General features: G+C 51.6%; 1 non-coding gene across 1 annotated transcript; it reads right to left on the bottom strand.

The window, feature by feature from the left end:
• Positions 1–1,511: 1,511 nt before the first annotated feature.
• LOC147725522 (U6 spliceosomal RNA) lies at positions 1,512–1,614 on the bottom strand. Its single transcript, XR_015309855.1, has one exon. It is a non-coding gene; the product is annotated as a U6 spliceosomal RNA (small nuclear RNA).
• Between the last annotated feature and the right edge of the window lie 8,505 nt (positions 1,615–10,119).

Here is a 10,119-nt window from a genome sequence, read left to right as displayed (position 1 = left end):
CACATAGTCGGACCCCGGGGGAAAGACAGCCCGAAGAGACAGGACCGACGACTCCGCCCAAGAAAACAACCCCCGAGTTTGTAACCAAAGGGAGCGCACCTTGCACCCCCCCTGAATGCTGACACCGCTCCTCACCACCAGGTCGACTGACCTGACCAAGACATGGGGACCCCGAAGATAAGGAGCAAAAGACGGCAGGCCAGGAGGACTGCCCGCAACTCCCGAAAGTACGAGGAGCTGCGTGACTGCAGGAGATCCCAACGACCCCCAAACGACCCGGCGCCTAAGGACGCCCCCCCCCCCAGCCAAGGAGACTGGCCACGGACGTGACCACCCCGGCCGGGGGTACCAAGGAGGAAAAACCCCCGGGGAGGCGAGATTCCACCAACCAGTCAACCCAACGCCGAACGAAGCAGAGGGGAGGACCGGGCCCAGGCACACGACCCCCGAAGGAGGACAAGCCCGAGACGGGAACAGAAGGGATCACCGCACATAGAGCAGGGAGCCGAAGGAGGGGAGACACCGCCTGACGCGAAGCCACACCCACGAAAAAGACGAGGCCGAGATGCATCACACGTCCAGACAAGGAACACCAAGACCCCCTCCCGGCGAAGAAGATCCACCAGGCGGGCCAGGAGAACAGTCCACACCCACGGGCCAGAAGGCAAGCCCAACGGAAGCACCCGCAACCGAGAGTGGGAACCCCCACTCGCAGTCCGGCCACTCAGGCCAACCCATGGGACATGGAAGGAAGGAGACCAGAAAAAGCAGCAAAAGCCGCCGAGATGGAATACAACCACTAACCAAAACAGGCCGCAAACCTCCCAGAAAACCCTTCAGATCAGACAAGGGAAGGAGTAGGCACCCGAACCCGTCGAGAAGGTGGGACCCCGTGGAAAGTCCGCAAGACAAGCAAGACCGGACACCGGCCAGCAAGCCCGAAGAGCCCAAGAACCGAGACAGCCACGTCCCAAGACGGGACGGAATGGCGGAGAAAGCCCCCCCCCCAGGGAACCCCCTGGAGTGAGATGGCCGAAAGCCAGGATCTAGGGGCGAAAAAGGGAGCGGCAGCACCAGTACGAGACCGGGAATAGCCGAAACTCGGGCCCGGAAGCCAAACCTGAACGCACCTCGTGAAGACCGGCACCCTGTAATCAGGGTGGAATGGCCGAAGGACCCCACCCATGCAAGGGCGGGACGCCCTCACCCACAGGCGGACGAGGAGACCGAAGGTAGGCCGCGCCCAGGGGAGCGGGCCCCAAATGAAAGGACAGGAGACAGCCAGAATAGGCCACCCGCAGAAAACTCTGTCACCGCCGACAAGGACGCAGCCAGACCAGACGGCCGAGCCAGCCTCCCTGCCACCAGAGCGGGAAAGGCGACTAACCCACCTCCACAACGCCCATCACAACGGACGCAGGCAGAGGAAGGGAGTCCGGAGACATGCGTAGAGAACGCACCCAGAGAAACCCCGGGAACAACCACCGCCGCCGGAGGAGGGAAATGCCAGCCATAATATGGAACGAATCACGAATATGCGTGTCATCCCAGCGCAGGGGCCATGCTAACCTTCTCCGTAGCGTAAAATGATACAAGAATAGCGCACAACACACCCGCAAGGGTCTCAAGGCGCTTGTACGAATGCCGCTGTGGAACCCATCCTGGCTTTCCCTGTGAGGCGTCCACTCCTGGACACCCCCAAGGCGGAGGCCAGGCATCCTCAGCATTGAGGGGGCCGTTGTGGAGAATAAGCAAGCTAATGTCCAGAGATGTAGATTGGGACTCCATGATTGGAATAGGCACTGAGGCGAGAATTATCAGGTCCGTGGAATAATATGAATCCAAGACCCGCCGAGGCAGGGAATTGAACCCAGGACCCGGGCCAGACCTCTGCATCAGGGTCTGCCGGCAATCACTGAGCCACACAACACCACTACCACGTTTAGCATATGTGCTGCCAAAGCGAGCACAGCAGGAAAAGGAAGGCCCCGCCGACGGTGACAGAAGAGGGACCAGGACCCCCGCCACCAAGAGGCGACCAGAAGGCACAGCACCACAGAAGAACCAACACACATGAGTTCGGCGCCATAGAACACTCGGCCAACCTGACGGCTCAGGGTGTGCCAACTACCGACCACACAGCACAACTCCCCACCGGAGGAAAACACGGGCCCCCAGGACGCCGGAACGGAAGACAGAAGTGGGAACTGAACCCACGCTCGCCAAACTGTGGATGCAGAGAAAGGCAAGAATACAGCCACACCAGCAGGGGAACCCAGCCGCGCCTTAGCAGAGCCGTCCGAGGACGTCATCCAAGAGCCATGGTGGTCGGAGGACGAGAAAAAAAACCAGGAGACGGCAAAACCATCACACCCCTGGAGCCTAGGGGCGGCCAGCACCGCTCCGTGCCGCTAAGGAGAGGTAACCCGCGGCCTGTAGCGACCTCCCGCCTGCCAGCGCCCTCATCAGCCGTGGCCGACGAAGGCAAACACACTCGGCGGAACCAAGACCCCGCCCACAAGAGGCGGGAGGCGCCCGGAGCCAACCCCAGCGCGGCAAGCGGCCGCGGGCCCCAGGGAAGGCAAAGAAAAACCCGAGCGTAGGCGGCAGCGACCAGCGCCGCGCTACCGAGACCCAGGCCGGCAGGAGAGGAGCACCCGGTCCCGGCCATGCAGAAAAACGAGGTAGGACCGAGCCCGCCCCCATTGCCAGACCGGTACGCGGCCAGCACGCCGAGGCTCACAACCCCGGCCAGGCTCAGTGCAAGTACCGCCGTAGGAGCGTCGCGCACTGAAGCGCCCCCTAAACGGGTGTAGCATAACACACTTAATTTGGCAAACAAATCATTCGGGACCAAATATGCTCGGCAATCTCCAATACTCTGGAGACGCCCGTACAGCAAGTGAAAACCGGGAAATAACCCGGGACCACACACATGCGTCCAGCGCATTGAAAGCAACCGGAGCCCCAGCACACACACCGGAGAACCTCCAGCGCCGGACCCGAAGCCCACAACGGGCAAGGGCCCTACAGTAACGACCGGGGGAGGCACGGGAATGCACCAACACCCCACATCCCCGGCCGCCCCCCCCCCCCCTGTAAACCCCTGGCACGCTAGAGCAGCACCTAACCGGCCCCACAGGACCGGGGGAAGGAAGAGGGGGGGGATTTTTAGTCATAAGGCACCAGGGACCGCTAAAGCAGGATCCTCAACCCTAAAACCCATGGGCCAGCTCACGCCGGCCCATCTTACCTGAACAGCGCCTCTGGAGAGAATCGCGCAGAACAAAAAAAACAGGCTGTTGGTTGGGCCGACCCGCCTCTTATAGAGGTCAGGTGTGACTGGTCGGCCATGTTGGGAGGGGGTGGGAGGCTTTTTTTGCTTTGGAGGGTTCTGTCGTGGAGCTGAAGCTCACTATGTAACTCATGTGGCGAGGAAGACTAACGAGGAGGTAATGAGGTAATACTATCACAAAATGTGCTGCCTAATGCAACATAATTTGCCTTTTCTTGCTGTATAATTTACTCAACCCTGCTACATAATTTGACCCTCTCTTGCCGCATAATTCCAGTGGACCTTGAATAAAAGCAAGATTGCTCAGTACTTCGGCCTTGAAGACTGTATGCATGAAGCACCTTATGAAACGTCTAGTACTTTTAGAAACATGGCAGCATTCCATGGCAGGAGATTAAATTTCACTCTGCAAACCTCAGCATCAACAGCAGTGCTACTGGCAAGGAGACATTAGGACTTTGAGTCGCCCTTGAAAGTTCTCCCAGACTCAGTTCGAGCCAGGAATGTTTTTTTTTTAAATTGTTTCTTTTGAGCTACTATTGCTGCATTTGCGAACACAAAACACGCCATTACTTCGAACAGCTCAGAACAAAGGTTATTTTTAATAGTGGAGACACGGGCATATTTTTCATTATGCCAGTGTAATATGCCATACATTCCAGTTAATGGGCATTCCATGTGTTGTTAAAAATCTGTTTTCGACAGGTGATGGTATTTTGCTGAATTTTCACCTGTGGGAGATTGGTTTGAGGAGAAAATATCTCGCAATACCTGTGAAACTGAACTTGTGCCGTGGCAGCATTGCTAAAACTGCAAGAAAATACATGGAGTAGGTATACCTTGCATTGGTTTTGTACACTAGGGCATACCGTGCATAAGATATTCACATGGACGATCATTTCAGACCAATCATTTCTATTCTCAAGTGCATTTCACATGGAATGCATTTGGCACTTTCACCCATTGTTTGCAATGTTTGTGTAATGCTTTGATTAATATAAAAGAATTAACATTCATTGGCAAAGGCAATGTATTTTCGTATAGTACAGTACAGGAGGAAAGGCACACCATAATCAGGCACACATAACCACAGATCACACATGTATGTGCAAAGTGACCCAAACACCCGCACCCATTTACACAAAGAGATATACAGACAGGTTGGCCACATATACACCAGCCGTGTCTGGTGGCTAGTGGACTAACGCGTCCACTGTAGTGGCCTGTGTTTGACCTCATGGTCACAAGTTCAAATCCTGGTTGGTCCACTCAGCCTTTCATTCTTTTGAGGTCGATAAAATGAGTACCTTTGAGTTGGGTAACAAACATCTGTTATTCAGCGCCAAGACATCCTTCTGTGTGAACGTGCGCTTTACAAATGCACATCCTATGTTATACATGTAGACACCCATGATCAACCATACTAACAGCATTAACTAACTTTTGCCAAGAGGGGCACGGTTGGTATCATGTAAACACAGGAAGAGGTAGGGCAGAGGGTGATATTCATCAGGGTAGTACACAGTGGTTGACATGAGGCCTACAGGACAAGGTAATGTGCAGCAAGGCATGTCATATGTTTCAGATCAACATTGGCGAATGTGTCGAGCCCCAATGGAGCACAAACTAATGTGCACCAATGTAAGAGGGTCTGAAGAGCACCTGGACAAGGTCTTACAAATAAGAAGTTTGCTGCAGTCAAATACGTCAATTAATTACACACACCTACAAAGCACTCCACCACCTAGGACCTGCTTACATTAACCAACGACTGAACTTCCACCAACACTCCTTCTCCTACATCACTTCCAAGACCTGGCACCTCCAGCTCCATACAGCCCCTTCGCTGGCAGACTTCAGAAAGAGACTCAAGACCTGGCTCTTGGACGGATACACAGCACCCAGATATCCCTAAGGGTGACAGTGTAGCGCTCTACAAATGCTGTTTGATTGATTGAAAATGCACTAGACTGAGATGAAAAGAAGGTGTATCCATAGCTTTAAATACCCGATGTAGGAGAGTAGGGTCTGATTCCTATGGTCACCCCCCTGCTAATCAGACCCACAGCCCAGCTGTTCTCTCTAAATTCATACCATGTACTTTAGGTACATACCTAATTGGGTATTGGGCCACCTTTGTGAGCCCCTGTATAGTGTACCATAGGTACCCAGGGCATAGGTGCATCCAAGGCCTACCAGGGGCTGTAGCATGAATTATGCCACCCCTGGCTGGCCATCCAAACTGACACCACAGGCTGAACACTCAGCTTGGGCAAGGTGGTGTAATCACCCCTTGCTTAGATATAGTATACCTATATCTACCCTTATATATAGACACATATATGCCTATAAGTCACTCCTATGGCAGGCCTTGATAATCCTGAAGGCAGAGTGCTTGGTTTTATGTGAGATGGTGCTCTAGCATGAGCTGAGCCTGTCTGCAGCTTTCGGAACCATGTCCTTATAGCTGTTCTATGATATAGCCATACCATATACTCTTAAATGCATTATAATCATCGCAGTTAATGCTAACTTTGGTTTGGCTTTATCAAAACATGTCGTGTAAGGTGTCAAACACTTTTGAATACTACCCCCCGCCAGTCCTGGCGGCGGGGGTAGCATTCCACCCTTCAAGATGGAGAAGACATGTAGTTACTGCTTTACCCGGTTAAAGTTAAACAGAGCCTTAGCATCACAAAATGGATGTTGCTGCCACAGACACGAGTCTGACCTCCTGCTGCTGGACGAAACTCCGGCAGGGGAGGCCTTGACAATAGGTTTCCTGTCAAGGGAGGTGCTGGCACCTCCCCAAACAGCCTGTAGTGGATTGGGGCAGGGTGGGTTCAATGGAAACTGCTGTTTCCAGACACTGCCTGGGGCACACAATGTGTTCAATGCATAGCCCGGTTCAAACCAATTGCTGGGGCATTCCAGCCCCAGCTCTGGCGCGAAACTGGACAAAGAGAAAGGGGTGTAACCACCCCCTTCTCAGGTTCCACCCATAGGAGGGACCTAGCTGGTAATCCAGCCCCTTAGTTTGGTATAAAGTTAGGAGCAGTGTCTAGAGACATTAGATTATCCTGGAAAGAAACTCTGAAACGAACTCTTGGACCTTCGATGTTCCATTTCGACTGGAAGACTAAAGACATCTCCCTTGTGGTTAAGGAGTGACCACCCTGTGCAAACAGGCACCATCAGTAACTTGCCGGTTTGCTTTGTCAACGCTTCCGCCGGAACCCGAAGACTTAACGACGCAGAATCTGGACTCCCAGACTTCTCTGACTCCGACCCACATCCACAGCAAAGCTGAGACCCGTGGCGGACACGAGAGACGTGGGACCGGACATCCTGGACTGCCTGCTTTTTGCTACCTGTGCAGCTTCTGAGGCACCCTCGAAGTTGTGCATTGGGGTTTGAGAAGCCCAGACCCGAGCAGCATTTGCACCGAAGCACAGCACTCCAAACTCCACGAGTGCCGCGTGGGGCCTGCGCCTGCATTTCAGCTCAATGCGTCTACACGGTTGCTGGCCCGTTAGCTAGACTTCTTTTTGAAACACCACTGTTTGCCTGGTTGCTCCGGGCTTGCTCCTGCTTCCCTGCAAAGGAGAAGCTCCCCAGACCTTGCTGGTCTGAACAGAAGCCAATCTTCCAATCCTGCGTGGATTGCATTTGCCAAGGTTTGTTTAGTCCAATCCGGATACCAACACTGCCAACAGCTAGATCCGTCGTGGGACAGCTCGACTCCAGCTCCTGGTCATCGTCGACTTCTCCTGGACCTCGTGGCTGCGGAGACAAGCTTCACCTCTTCAACTGATTGCATCTCGACATCTATTTCAAAAGGAGCCAAGAGGGAGAAAAAGAGACAGGGTTGCCCTCCACTCATAAATCATCAATACACTAAAACCCTGTCTCTTAGGCGACAAATATATCTATTTCTTACCGCAGAAAGAATGTCTCCCATCAATTTCTTCTGCTACACCACCCCTCTCATAACTACTTTTTTTTCTTTTTTTTTTTCTTCTGGAGTGTGCTCTGTATACCGCCCTTTATTTAAAATTCCAAATACGAACAACCTTTTTCAATTTCCAATTGACAGTAAAAAAGAAGAACTCCACCGATGTCTGAAAAACAAAGTCGGCAGTACATCAACAGGTGGAAAAATGTGTGAAGGACAAAATGACCCCTCACAGGCGCACCACCTTCGGGGTAACTGCCAAGTACTCACCAGATTAGGCCCCTTTTCTCATCACAGGCAGTCATTTTGTTGTCCCAGAAGAGAAAGAAAAGTGTCCAAACAAATAAAAAGTGTGTAAAGTGCAGTAGAGCGATAAGCGATCTCAGTCCACTAGTGACAAAAAGTGATTAAAATCAACAGGCACACCTCTCTCACAACTTTATTCTCAATTCCTGGGTGTGATCTGTCGAATTAAAAAGGATGGTAGCTATCCTTCCATACCAATACCTGCTGCCAACATGTTTCTCTGCCTCTAAAATTTCGGCCGATTCTTCAGGGCTAGACACCTTGTCACAGCACCGCTGTTGGACACTTTATTCTTTTAAACTGTCAAATTGAAAATGCAAAAGAAACACATTAAAATACACCCAAAACGAACTCTCTCCAGATCCATACTTTGGATTCTTTGAAACATCATAATTACCCTCTGTCAGCACCCGGCTCTCATACCCGCTGCAGAGAACAATGGCTTAATTTCAAAACTCCTCAAGTGAGTACTCTATTAGATTGACCCAACGATTGTTTTATCAATCTGAAAATTCCAAACAAAGCCATAAAGAGCATTAAAACACATCAAAAATGGCCAACTGACTAATCACGCCAATATCATATCAGCACTGTGGTGTATATTTGGTACACTGGAAAGTGGTGGAGCCATTACACGTCGGGGTGCTGTTTTTGGCGTGTTAACCGGGTTTGATCTAATGCCTAAAGTTATGAGAATATTATTGTAGATCCCGCTCACACCACAGCATGATGACCGATTTTCTAGAAAAGACACACGCAGGAGAGATATCACAGCGCCAGGATGCCCGCAGGGTTACAGTGCGCTCTACAAATGATATAAATAAATATAAATAAATAATTGCTTGGGCAAAATAGCCAACTGACCACGACGTGGTCAGTTGGCTATTTTTACTGTGTTTTAATGCTCTTTATGGCTTTGTTTGGAATTTTAAGATTGATAAAACAATCGTTGGGTAAATCTAATAGAGGACTCACTTGAGGAGTGTAGGAGAGTAGGGTCTGCTTTCCTATGGTCACCCCATTTTTTTGCTTTTTGCTTCACTGGTTTTCGACTTAATGTGGCTATGGGCCTGCTAATCAGACCCACAGCCTGCTGTTCTCTCTCTAAATTCACAACCATGTACTTTAGGTACATTACCAATTGGACATTGGGTCACCTTATCAGCCCCTGTACAGTGTACTATAGGTACCCAGGGCATAGGTGCATCCAAGGCCTACCAGGGGCTGTACCATATATTTTGCCACCCCAGGCTGGCTATCCAATCTGACACAACTGGCTGATCACTCAGCTGGGGCAAGGTGGTGTAATCACCCCTTGCTTAGATATAGTATACCTATATCTAAACCTATATCTGGACACCTACAAGTCACTCCTATGGCAGGCCTTAACAATCCTGGAGGCAGAGTGCTTGATTTTATGTGAGATGGTGCTATAGCATGAGCTGAGCCTGTCTGCAGCTTTCGGAACCAAGTCCCTTAGCTGTTCTGGGATATCGCCATACCATATACTCTTAAGTGCATTATAATCCTCGCGGTTACTTGCTAACTTTGGTTTGGCTTTATCAAAACATGTCGTGTAAGGTGTCATACGCTTTGGAATACTACCCCCTCACCAGTTCTGGCGACGGGGGTAGCATTTCACCCTTCTAGAGGGAGAAGACATGTTACTTTGCTTAAACGCGGTTAAATCTAACCAGAGCCTCAGCATCACAAAATGGATGCTGCTGCCACAGACACGAGTCTGGCCTCCTGCTGCTGACCGAAACTCCGGCAGGGGAGGCCTGGACAAATGGTATCCTGTCACAGGGAGGTGTTACACCACCCCAGACAGGAGATATTGGATTGGGGAAGGGAGGGCTGAATGAAACTAGACACTGCCTGGGGCGCACAAGGCGTCCCATGCATAGTCCAGTTCAAACCGGTGCTGGGGCACTCCAGCCCCAGCTCTAGCGTGAAACTGGACAAAGGGAAAGGGGTGTAACCACCTCCTTCCTGGGTCCCACCCATAGGAGGGACCTAGCAGGTGATCCAGCTCCTTGATTTGGAATAAAGGTAGGAGCTGTGCCAATGCACATCAGATCATCCTGACTGAAACTTTGAAACAAAACTCTGGACCCTTCGACATCCTACTCAATGTAGAAGACTGAAGAATCTCCCTTGTGGTCAAGGAGTGGCCACCCTGTGCAAGCAGGCACCATCAGCGCATCAAGACTTTCTTTGCCGTTGCTCCCGCCGGATCTCGAACAACAGAGACCGACAAGACCTGGACTCCCAGACTTTCAACAGCCCGATCCACAGTCCTAGCAAAGCTTAGACACGTGGAGGCGACGAGAGACGTGGGACCGGCCATCTTGAAAAGTCAACGAAGTGCTTCCAGCGCAGCTCCTGAGGCACCCTCGACGTTGTGCTTTGGGGTTTGAGAAGCCCGAGCAGCCTGTGCTCCAAAGATCACCTCTCCACACTCACCGAGTGCTGCGTGGGGCTCTTTTGCACTTTTCCTGTGCAACACGTTGTCCGGTCGCTTGCCCGTTGGCTAGTGGCCTCTGTGACGAAGATCCATCAA

Source organism: Lissotriton vulgaris, chromosome 3_2 (assembly GCF_964263255.1).
Source record: "Lissotriton vulgaris chromosome 3_2, aLisVul1.2, whole genome shotgun sequence".
Classification (NCBI taxonomy): Eukaryota; Metazoa; Chordata; class Amphibia; order Caudata; family Salamandridae; genus Lissotriton; species Lissotriton vulgaris.
Note: the sequence above shows the minus strand (reverse complement) of the source record. Positions and strands in the feature narration are given on the sequence as shown.